We start from the raw sequence: 12,307 nt of genomic DNA, 5'->3' as shown, positions 1-12,307 counted from the left end.
CTTTGGGGTTAGATTCTTAGGCTACAAAATAGGATGTTACACCCACATGTACAATGATTCATCGTGTTAAGAAAAGTACCAAGTGGATGTTATTTACAGGACTGCCTTGTCAATGTGGGGAAGGGAAGGAGAGACAAACTTTAGTCCAGAGGGACGGCCAAGATGCTCTGTGGGATTAGGATAAAATGTTCTTGGTGACATAGGGACAGGTGCCGTGGGAGACAGACCCATTCAGAAACATACAGAGGAGACTTCTGAACGGAGAGGGTGTTTGGGCCCAGTCTGCCCAGGAGGGATGATGTCAACTGGTGTCCCCTTGGGAAGTTGGTGAAGTCATGTTATGTCTCAGCAGCTTTGCGAAGAGGAGAAGGTTAGTGGCCATACAAATGAAGGGGTTCATCACATCCTTCTAAGGCCCAGCCCCAGACTCAGCAGGGAGACAACTTAAAATAAAACCTAACAGGGAAAGTGAGGGACTTTGCCAAGAGGCATGTACGAGACAGACCAGCATGAAGACGGTATGGATTTTGTTCGTTGAAAAAAAAAAATGAAAACAGACTTCTTCCACATCTTCCTGCTTACCAAAGCCAGCTCAGAGGGCTGGACATTCCTAAGAGAGTTGAACGGCTCCTCTTCTAACCCACAAACCCTGAGGGACACGACCTTCTGAGCCGGGACAAGCTCCCCCTTGGATCTGTCTTCCTCTTAACAGTGGAAGGCCAGCACAACCCCATGCAGGGGTTCTCAGCCCATGGGGCACAAAGAATCACCTGGAGAGGGTGCTGGAAACGGGCATTCCTGGGTTTCACCCCTAAAGAGGCTTATTCAGTAAGATGGTGGCCAGGCCCAGGAATCTGCATTAAATGTGTTTTTTTTTGAGTTAGTTATTCATGCACATGGTACAAAATTCAAATGACATAAAAGATGTGGTAAAAGGTACTTTCCTATACTCTTTTTAAAAATACCAATGGCAGGGCTTCCCTGGTGGCACAGTGGTTGAGAGTCCGCCTGCCGATGCAGGGGACATGGGTTCGTGCCCCGGTCCGGGGAGATCCCACATGCCGCGGAGCGGCTGGGCCCGTGAGCCATGGCCGCTGAGCCTGCGCGTCCGGAGCCTGCGCTCCGCAATGGGAGAGGCCACAACAGTGAGAGGCCCGCGTACCGCAAAAACAAAACAAAACAAAACAAAACAAAACCAATGGCAGCATACATATTGCTTAGCACTGTTTTTTTTTTTTTTTAACAATATGTTTCGGAAGCCATTGTGTAACAATACACATAAAGCTGCCTTCTTTTTTATTTTTATTTTTAGTGAGGTATAACATACACCCGGGAAAGTGCACAATCGATGAACCTACGCATTTACACCCATGCAACCACTGTGCAGATCAAGACGGAAAATATTCCTGACACTCCCAGAGGCCCCCTTGCGCCTCTTTCCAGACAAGATCCCCCAGACTTTGACTAACGATTGCAATTTGAAGGTGTTCAGAGCTCCTGAGGCTTGGAAGGTGGCAAAAGATGCTTAAGACTAGGGGAAAAACTGGGGGCCAAGAGCTGCTCCCTCTCAACATGGAAAGACCCAGGCGTCACCCTGAAAAGGAAGTACGTCTCTCTCTCCATTGAGATATAAGAGATCAAGTCTCCTATTTTTCTCCCTCCTGCACCCAGCAGAGGGTGGTGCACCTTGCAGCCCTTCAATAAATAGCTGATGAATTGAGTGGATTCTGAAGGCCTCTGATGGATGGGTCCTGGTGACAGCCTCCTGGAGCAACGAAAAGCTGGTCCAGAGGGAACCCTGACTCTTAACTTAGGAATCTGAAACGCCAGACTTTTGTCCCCACCTAGGTTATTTATCCAAGTTTCTCTTTTTAAAAAGGTAGCAATAGAAGGAATGTTATATCTCTGGGAAACGCTAGGTTTAAAATGGGGAGATGTGATGTAAAAGAGGGGGGAGTCTTCAAACACACTCAGCTGATATCACGGCTGCTCAGGCATGCAACATATAAAGAATTCAGAACTCCTGTTAGAGACATTTGTTCACCTCTCTTAGGCCATAAGAGGCCTTAAAAACACAGCATTAATGAGGCAGTCTGGCCCCATGGCTGAGTGAAAGAGCTCTGTGGTCACACTGTTTAGGGTAGGCCCCTTTAGTGGCCCCCAATGCTCTCAACTTCCCAATGATGACAAGCAAATCCTGGGGTACAAGGAAAATCTATACCTCTGGGCTCCCTGCTGGAGGCTCAGAGTCCACAGATACAGCATGGGGTCTGGCAATGGGTACTTTTAACAAATACTCCAAATGATTTTTATCCTGAGGGAACTTTGGAAAATACCTTGGGCAAGTTACCAAACCATTCTGGGTCTGTTTCTGCATCTGTAAAATGGAGGTAATAATGGTGAATACCTTACAGAGTTGGTTTGCAGGACTGAGTAAAGTGATGTAGGTAAAAGGCTTAGACCAGGGCATAGTAAGTATTCAATGTTAACTATTATTATAACTGTTACTTCTCTTCTCTTTTAAAAATATTATTTAAGTACACCCATGTTCATAGCAGTTTTTATTCACAACAGCCAAAAGGTGGAAGCAACCCAAGTGTCCATCAACAGATGAATGGATAAACCAAATGTGGTACATGTATACAATGGAATATTATTCAGTCTTAAAAAGGAAGGAAATTATGACACATGTTGCAAAATGGATGAATCTTGAGGACATTATGCCAAGTGAAAAAAGCCAGACACAAAAAGACAAATACTGTCGGATTCCACTTACATGAAGTACCAGGAGTAGTCAAATTCACAGAGACAGAAAGTAGAATGGTGGTTGCTAGGGGCTGGAGGGAGGGAGAATGGGGAGTTGTTGTTTAACGGGTATGGAGTTTTAATTTTGCAAGATGAGAAGTGTTCTGGAGATTGACTGCACAACAATGTGAATGTACTTAACACTACTGAACTGTACATTTAAAAATGATGAAAATGGTAAATTTTTGTGTATTTTACCACAATTTAAAAAAATCATTTAAACAAGGGATTGTAGCTTAACCCTTGAAAAGGCCAATCTAGATTTCTAGATTTTTCTCCAAAGCAGTGTTCTGTGATCTGACTGCACATTAGAACTACCTGAGGATCTTGTAAAACAACAACAAATACTAATGCCTGGGCCCTCCCCAAACTAATTAAATCAGACTATCTGAGGGTAGGACCCGGGCATGGGTGTTCTTTTATGAGATCTACAGGGGACTCCAAAGTGCAACCAGGGCTGAGAACCACTGTTCTAGCGAACAAGGATCCCTTTGGCTCAGACTAATAGGAGAAAGCATTCTTTAAGGCATACTCCCACTTGGTCTCTGGACCAGCCTCTTCAGACGTCCCTTTCCACTTGCAGTAAGCAACCTGCCCACACGGAGGCACTGCCCTGCCTTTTGGAAGCTTCTGAAGCAGGGCTGTTGCCCTGGTAGCTGCTTTCCAAATATTTCCTCAAAGTCAGGTTTCTGTAGTGGGTGAACCCCTGCTCAACCCAACAGGGCAGCTCTACCGGGTCCATCAAACTCCTAACAAAAACAATCATTAAAGCCCTAAATACACACAACTGCTTTCTGGTAATCGTTCTTGTAGAGTGGATCAAAAAAGCTGCATTGAGGTTAAATATTACTGCAAGAAAAATGCGCTAGCCCAGCAGTTCTCAAAGTGTGGTCCCTGGCCCAGCGGCATTAGCATTGCCTGGGAATTGTTCAAAATGCAAGTTCTTATGCCTCACGCCACCTACTGAATCAGAAACTCTAGGGGTGGGGTTTAAACAGAGGGCTCATTAAGACACAGATTGCTAGGTCCCACCTCCAGAATCTTTGATTCAGGAGGTCTGGGTGGGATGAGAATTTTCATTTCTAGCAAGTTCCCAGGCAATGTTGGTCCAGGGAACACACTTTGAGAACCCCTGTCTGAGTTGATAGGAAAGGTGGGTAAAATCTTCAATTTTCTGTTTCTTTTGGCCTCTCCCGTTGCGGAGCACAGGCTCCGGGCGCACAGGCTCAGCGGCCATGGCTCACGGGCCCAGCTGCTCCGCAGCATGTGGGATCTTCCTGGACCGGGGCACGAACCCGTGTCCCCTGCATCGGCAGGCGGACTCTCAACCACTGCGCCACCAGGGAAGCCCTCTTTTGTCTTTTAAAAGGGCGGTTCAGAGAGATGCTTCATGTCACTCACAGTTAAATAAATGCAAATTAAAACGACAATTCACAATCCTTTTCCACTGCCCATATTAGAAAAGATCAACTTTGCCGATACCCAGCACTGGGGAGGGTGTGGGTACCAGGACTGCTGGTCCATCCACTGATGTGGGAGTGGGCACTGGAATAGCCTTCAGAAGGCGATGTGGTAACATTTATTAATGCTTTCAAAAGGACAAACCTCTGGTCCTGCAATTCCACTTTGGGGGACTTTATACTGCAGATGTGTGCGAAGATATGTGCAAGAATGTTTCCTGCAGCGCTGTTTGCAGCAGCAAAGGATTGGAAATAACCTAAATTTCCACCAGTAAGAGGACTAGTTAAATTGCTGTGAAAAAGAATGACGTAGAGTCCGGTCTGCTGATGTGGAATGACCCTGAGTCAGCTTACTGAGGGGCCAAAACAAGAGCGAAGCAGTGGGATGGCACCATCTCCTGTGTGTACTTGTGTTTTTAAAGGGATTATATGTGTACACATATCTGATTGAATATTTGCTGAAAAACTATAGCAGTTATTATTATTTTTTTTTTTGAAGAGGAAAACCAGGGGCTAGGATGGGAGGAAGACATAGTTTGACTCATTGCTATACAGATTTTTGCACCATTTGAATGTTTTTCCTGTGTATATACATTACTTTTTCAATAAAAATCCAGCCAGTTAAAAAATCTAGTGAAAATCAAGAATAATTTCTTAAAAAGATGTTTAAATATCCTTAGACCAGTTTCAACTATGTTAAATACACCCAACACATCCCTCATGCTGGGGCAGTGATGTGTGCAGCTTGTGATGGGGACATTATTTGCCTGTACAAGAAATGGTACTAAGGGACTTATTGTCAATTGTTTCTACCACCATTTCCTTGGGACTCTGCCTAATTTTTTCATCCCTTGGCTAATTATTTGTATCTTTAAGTTTTGTTCTACCATTGAATGAGCCTCTCTATTAGACTATAAACGCCATCAAGCAAAGATATTCCTGGTGTTGTTCACCACTGTATCTGTGGGGCCTGGCACTCAGCGGGCACTCAGTCAGTATCATCTAAACGAATGGGAAGGAGTCACTACGTTCCAGGCCCTGTGCTAGGCCCTGTGAGTGAGTGGGAGCAACGGGCTTTGGACCCATGTCTAACCCCATAGCCCAAGTCCTTTGTCTTGTATCCCAAATCTACATAAGTAATTGCACGGCCAGGATTTATTTTTCAATTGTGAAAAGTCTTACTTTTTCACCATCTGATGCCTTTTGGACCTACCTATCTTTATCCAGGTCTGAGACTAATTATTTGAGACCTAGAGGAGATGTTCAGATGTCACTGGGGCAGTTACAAAACTTGGATTTTGTAACTCGGATTTGCTACACTACTGAGGAGCAATTACAGCTAATCGTGTAGGCACTTTGGGAGCCTCAGTTTAATTCGATTCAAGCTCTTCTGATCTGGATAAAACGCCAGGTCTACATAATCCTAGACAAGCTGTTGGGTGTTTTGTGAAGAGCTGCCATCTCTCCCAGGCAAGGGAAAGGCAAGGACATGGTGTCTGCCCAGCTCCAGGATCAGCCCGCTGGTAGATGCAGGGTCCTCCCGGGATCTCCACCGGATGTCAGTTACCAAACACCCTCAGTGTCTGGGAACCCCTCCCTGGGTTCTTTTATTAAGAGCTGCAGCTACCTGTTTTTTTAATACTAGGAGGATTGTAATGAGGTTCTATGTATTTAATCCTTAAAGGATTAGCACCAGTAACAAGATTTAGGTATATAATCTTTTTTTTTTAATGTTTCTATAGCCCACTTTAAAAAATTTTTTAATCATATTTAAGTGTACAGTTCAGTGGCACTAAGTACATTCACATTGTTGTGCAACTCTCACCATCATCCATCTCCTGAATTTTGCACCTTCCTAAACTGAAACTCTGTCCCCATTAAAGAGTAACTCCCCATTCCCCCTCACCAACCCCGCCACCGACCCCGGCCCCTGGCATCTACCAATGTACTTTCAGACTCTGTGAATTTGACTGTTCTAGGTCCCTCGTATAAGTGGAATCAAACAGTATTTGTCTACAGACAAATGTATATTGGAATGCATTTTTAAGGTTAACTTAATATATGTCCTGCAAACAGATTGTACCTTTTTCTCCCCCCTGTGCTATACAGTAGGCCCTTATATAATCTTGTTGCAGCTTTTTTTTTTTTTTTTTTGTGGTACGCGGGCCTCTCACTGTTGTGGCCTCTCCCGTTGCAGAGCACAGGCTCCGGACACACAGGCTCAGCGGCCATGGCTCACGGGCCCAGCCGCTCCGCGGAATGTGGGATCTTCCCGGACTGGGGCACGAACCCGTGTCCCCTGCATCAGCAGGCAGACTCTCAACCACTGCGCCACCACGGAAGCCCTTGCTGCAGCTTTTTAAGACGACGAAATAGGAGGCACTAACCTGGCCTTAGACAGATGAGTACCACAGGCCTATGTTGGAAAAGCAAACTGCCGAGGACAGGAGAGACCTTTTTCTTGTACCATCTATTTCAAAAGCCATTTCCCCCAAAATGGCACTAACATGACTCAGTCAGCTCAAATACAAGGACCCAGAGACGTGGTCTTCCTTGTGGATGGAGACTTTGAGTCATCTCTGTATCCTCCACACCAGGCACATGGTGGGCGTGCCATTGATGGAGCTCGGTAAGAAGGAAGTTTGAATCATGCGGCATGAAAGCACACAGTATCAGCCAGCGTGACTGAGCAGGGGACGGGAAAGAAGAACCTAAATGTCCTTCCCACTAAATTTAATGCAAGAGAGTGGTCAGCTAACAACATGGCTCACTGGCAGACTGTTGGCGGCCTAGCAGCCCCTAGCATTTTCATAGTGAAGGTGTGTGAGTCATTTCCTAGAGCTGTGGGCAAGCTGCTGCAAAGCTGACTCACTCGGGAAGAAAACAGCTGTGGAAATAAAGTGAGAGCCTTCTTTGCCCACCATATGAATTTGCCTTGTCTTTAACTCTGAAACAAAGATTTTCGCAAATGAGTGCTGTTGGCTTTGTTTCCCGGGGTACAGGATGCTGAAAACTGCCCTCTTCTGTCTGAAGGTTAAATATTCAGATCTCATCCAGAAAGCATAGACCTGTCGAGGCTCCTCCACAGTTCTGCTCACAGTATTACTCCCCAACATGTCCCTAAACTCTGGGCCCCTCCCTGGGCACCCTCTCCAAGCTCAATGACTCTCAGCAGATGGTCTTGTCAGATGTTTTACTAAGATGCTTGAACTTCTGCAAATTCACTACCTTCGCTTCCCCATTCTCCCTCTCTCTTCACCCACCTCCCCTCCTCCTCCCTTCCCACAGTGTCCTTCTGCCATTATAACACTTGACTGTTGCAGAGGCAACACAGTTCCTGGCTGTCATCTGGAATCATGAATACGATTCAAAATGTAGTCTGCATCACAGATGTAGAGAACAAAGTATGGACACTAAGGGGGGAAAGTGGCGGTTGGGGGCAGTGGTGGTGGGATGAATTGGGAGATTGGGATTTACATATCTACACTAATATGTATAAAATACATAGCTAATAAGAACCTGCTGTATAAAAAATAAATAAAATAAAATTCAAAAAAAAACTAAAATGGAGTCTGCATCAATTAAAATGGTAGACATGAAAAGCTTACAGAAACATTTATGTTCATGATCTAATCAAATATCTTCAGCTAGATTGAGCAGTTACTTCTACTTCTAACAAAGTAGAAGTTTCTTAAAAATCACTGTCTGCAACTCTTTGTGGCAAAATGCCTTGGATCATGTGGGTGACCTCTACAGCATGCTGTATAGCAGAGTGACCATACACCTTCGTTTGCCTGAGAGAGTCCTGGAGTTTGTCTGTTATTCTGATGCAGTTATTAGTAAGGTCCTTTTCCACTCTCATAAGTGACCCAGTTAGGTTGCTAAATTATATGGTGATCCCAGGTACAGGGCTTCCCTCCCTTCTAAGATGGAAATGCTATCCCCTAAGCAAGGCAAAATTTTCTGATCTTACATTGAGGTTCCAAAAGACAGTTAAAAAAAAAAAATCCTGTATTAAACCCAATTGGACATTAATGAGCTCCTCCTCCAAGCAACAGAAGATGATGCTGTGATTTCATGTACCTCTTCTCAGCTTGAAGTCTAATGTAAGAAAGCCAGATGTTTAGAAATAAGGGAAGAGCCCACTTCACTGTTTAAACTCACAGGAAAAGGCAATTTAAATCGTTTGAGACCATTTTCAATGTCAAAATGTCCTAGGTTGGCGTTCGGTCCTAAGTTCTTAGGAGGTTCATGATTCTAAGGGACTCAGTCACCTTATTGACTGAGTCACCAATGCAAGGTTATTATTTTTATTCCTTTCATCTGATATAGAAAAGACTTTTTAAAAATCTTAAATTTTTCCTCTAATCAAGATCAAACTCATAGACCCTTTGTCACTTGGCTCTTAACTTGGCTCTTAACTTTCTGGTCATAAGACATCACGGTCAGTCTTAGAAATGGAGGTCAGAATAACCACAACTGGATCATTCTGGTTTTTAGTTCGTTTCCTTGGCTGGTGGACTTGATCCAACTCTACTTTGCTCTGAATATGAATACTGGACTGCTGGGATAAGGCATTTAGCCAAAGATAAAGATGGAGCAGAATATTTCCTGAATTTACTGGTCCCCTGCAGCATCACTGACAACATTACTCATATTCCTAACACTGCCTAGGTAAAAAATTAGTTAAGTCAATTGTTCACTACCGCAGTGTTCCAATTAAAGATTAGGCCCTGTATGATAAATACACTTCAAAAAAATCTTCAAGACTTCTATGCTTTCCTTCATTTTCAAGTGTTATTCATTGATCTCATCCAGAAGATAGGGTTATGGACCGCCGGTCTGTTCCAGCAAAGTATCGTACTTAAATAAGAAATTTAAAAGACTGATAAATTCTACCCTTGTGGGTTCTACTAGTCATCCTAACAGTTTCACATTTTGTCTTTGGTCAGATCAGATAATGTCATGTAACTCATCAAAAGGGAAATCTTTAATATCTGCTGGTTAAAAAAAAAAAATCTATGAACTATTCTGAGGCAAGTGGTAAGGAAATTTTTTAAAGAATGAAAATAATTTTTAGAAAGTTAAAATATAGCTAATAAACATGTACTACAATAAAAACAACTTTCCAGTACTGATTTTGAATATAGAAGCCAGTAACATTGAGCTGGAGGTGTGTGACCACCACCCCCTACCCTCAGCCTGGGCCCACCAGATTTGGCAAGGAGCCAGTACTGAAGGTTATGAAGCTGGAAAGCAAGCACTGCACCCTTCAAAATAACCACCGGGGCCTTGCCATACCTGTAAAAAGAGTCATAACTCAGACCAAGCTCAAAACAGAAATTTATGCTCAACAAGCACTGCTTCTCAAATTGGCCCTTATGACAGTTCACAGGCAGTCAACTGTTTGAAGCCGACATAGAGGCTAGGCCATTTAATTGTTCAAGTAAACTTTCACCTTTTCTCCTCTAAGTGGGCTCACAGAAAACACAAAGTAAGAGTGAAAGACTAATAAAGACAATCATTGGCATTTACTGGTATTTGCTGGGCCTCATGCTGTGTATTTTTATATTAATGCTAACTTCCCCAACTGCGGAATTCAAATTCCCATCTGTTCGACTCTAAAACACTGCCTTTTCCTTATGCAGGCATTCCCTGAGCAACTCTAAGTGATATGCTATATGCAGGAGATTAACAAGAACATAATATAAAAATTGAATATTAAAATATGGCCCCTGTCCTTAAAAAGGCTGCTGTTGGTAAATATTCTTTTTGGACAAGCCCAGCCAGTAAGTGCAGACTGATTGGGACTATTTCCCCCCCTTCCCTCGATGGTGAGCTGTTCTTCACTAGAATGGGAGCTTCCGGAAAGCAGGGACTTGAATTCCCACCTGTATTCTCATCACAGGGTCTGGCCTCATGAATATCTGTAGGATGTGAGATAAACAAAAACCAGAGCCCAAACCCAACAGGCCTGTTTCTGTGGCTCTGAGAAGCTCCTGGCTGCTCTTTTGCCTTAAACCTAAAATGTATCCGACTGGGAACTATTTCGTTACTCCTTAGAAGTATCAGCAGGATGCAGTCCCTTACATGGAAAGGCTATGTAGTTGTTCAAAAGCATGGACTCCAGGACTAGACTGCCTGGGATGGAAACCTGGATCACCCACTCATCAGCTTTGTGATCTGGAGCAAGTTACTCAACCTTTTTTTAAAAAAAATTTTTATTGTAGTATAGTTGATTTACAATGTTGTGTTAGTTTCAGGTGTACACAGCAAAGTGAATCAGTTATACATACACACATATCCACTCTTTTTTAGATTCTCTTTCCATCTAGGTCATTACAGAGTATTGAGTAGAGTTCCCTGTGCTATACAGTATGTGCAAGTTACTCAACCTTGCCGGGCCTCAGTTTCTTCATCTGTAAAAGGGGGATGACTGATTTAATACATCCTATAAAGTACTTAGAACAGTGCCTGGCACACAACAAGTGCAATGTAAGCGACAGCTACTAATAAAAACAGTAATGACCACTACCACCATAGTGGGGACAAATCTTTTTAATGCTCAACTATCTCCCTGCTCCCCTTTATTCTAATAAGCAATATCATAAATAGGAAATGAACACTACGGCAGAGGTGGTACTGAGTTGAAGTTAAGAATCACGCAGTTTGAATGCTGGTCCTACCACTTACTGGTTGTGTGACCCCAGGCAAGGTACTTAACCTCCCTGAGCCTGGGAAGTGAGGAAACTAACGCCTACCTCTGAGGCATCAGGAGGATCAAGGGAAGTAATACCCGTGCATGCTCAGCACATGCCTGGCACTGTTAGTGTGAGATAAATGGCAACTGCTGTCATGCAGGATTTTCCTTAATGAATTTATCTTTCAAAGGCAGAACTAAGGATTCATGTGATTCTAAGTCACAAGAATGTAAGGTTATCCATTTAGGAAATTCTTCTGTTCAAGAGATCTATTTTCAACAATTTCTAATCACATCAGCAAAGATGCCCAATAACAAGGGATTAGTGCTTACGTGGTTTAGAACAGAGTTAGTTTGATAAGCAGGAAAAGGTCTTTTGCAATTTTCTCAGAAAGAGAGGTGTGTGTGTGTGTGGGGGGGAAACAGGAAATGAAGAATGAGGGCTTCATGCTCATGCCCTCTTTAGTTTGCTCTGGTCAAGGTCACAGTTTCCAAAGGCCCCAAGAGTATCACAGTGACTGGAAGGCCTGCCATCTGCTCCAGAGCGACACGGTTTACATAAGGACAGGTCATACAACCATAAGGCACACCTGTTTGAGGCATGCTAGTCTGCACAACATCACCTTCCATCCACAAACTGTCATTTCGCACCCTTCCTCTCAGTCCTCATTCAGGCAACACCGACCTGGTGAGCACTTTCTATGGGCCAAGCAGGGTTCGAGGCCCTGTGGGGCTAGAACAGGAGCACAAAGACCCCGGGCACTTGTGGAGGGGAATTGGGGATGGAGAGACAGGAAATAAACATGTAAACAAATACAACATTTCATCAAACCATACGTGCCTTGAAGAATGTGAAGAGGGGGATTAGACAGAGAATGACTGGGGGCGAGGGGAGTCTTGGAAGGGTTCTCTAAGAAGGTGCCATCTTGGTTGAGTCCTGCATGACAAGGTGAAACCTGGTGAGACAAGAGAAGGGCCCTCCACACAGAACTTGGGCAGACCTGAGGTCAGCAGGCCCCTCAGGCCATGCCTGGTGCCCACGTATGTTCTGGATGGGTTGTGCCATGTCCCAGGGATCTGGACCCCCTTCATGTCACATCCAGTTACCCCACATGGAAGAGGCTGACTTGACTGGGTCTATTAAAAGTGAAGGGAAGGAGGGACTTCCCTGGTGGCACAGTGGTTAAGAATCCGCCTGCCAATGCAGGGGACACAGGTTCGAGCCCTGGTCCGGGAAGATCCCACATGCTGTGGAGCAACTAAGCCCGTGCGCCACAATTACTGAGCCTGCGCTCTAGAGCCCGCGAGCCATAACTACTGGAGCCCATGTGCTCTAGGGCCC

At 44.3% G+C, this 12,307-nt stretch overlaps 1 protein-coding gene across 1 annotated transcript in view; it reads right to left on the bottom strand.

Moving 5' to 3' along the window:
* ABHD2 (abhydrolase domain containing 2, acylglycerol lipase) overlaps positions 1-12,307 on the bottom strand; it is a 110,020-nt gene that overhangs the window by 26,378 nt on the left and 71,335 nt on the right. The gene's annotated exons all lie outside the window — the stretch shown is intronic.

The sequence above is a fragment of the Pseudorca crassidens genome, chromosome 1, assembly GCF_039906515.1.
Source record: "Pseudorca crassidens isolate mPseCra1 chromosome 1, mPseCra1.hap1, whole genome shotgun sequence".
NCBI classification, from domain to species: Eukaryota; Metazoa; Chordata; class Mammalia; order Artiodactyla; family Delphinidae; genus Pseudorca; species Pseudorca crassidens.
Note: the sequence above shows the minus strand (reverse complement) of the source record. Positions and strands in the feature narration are given on the sequence as shown.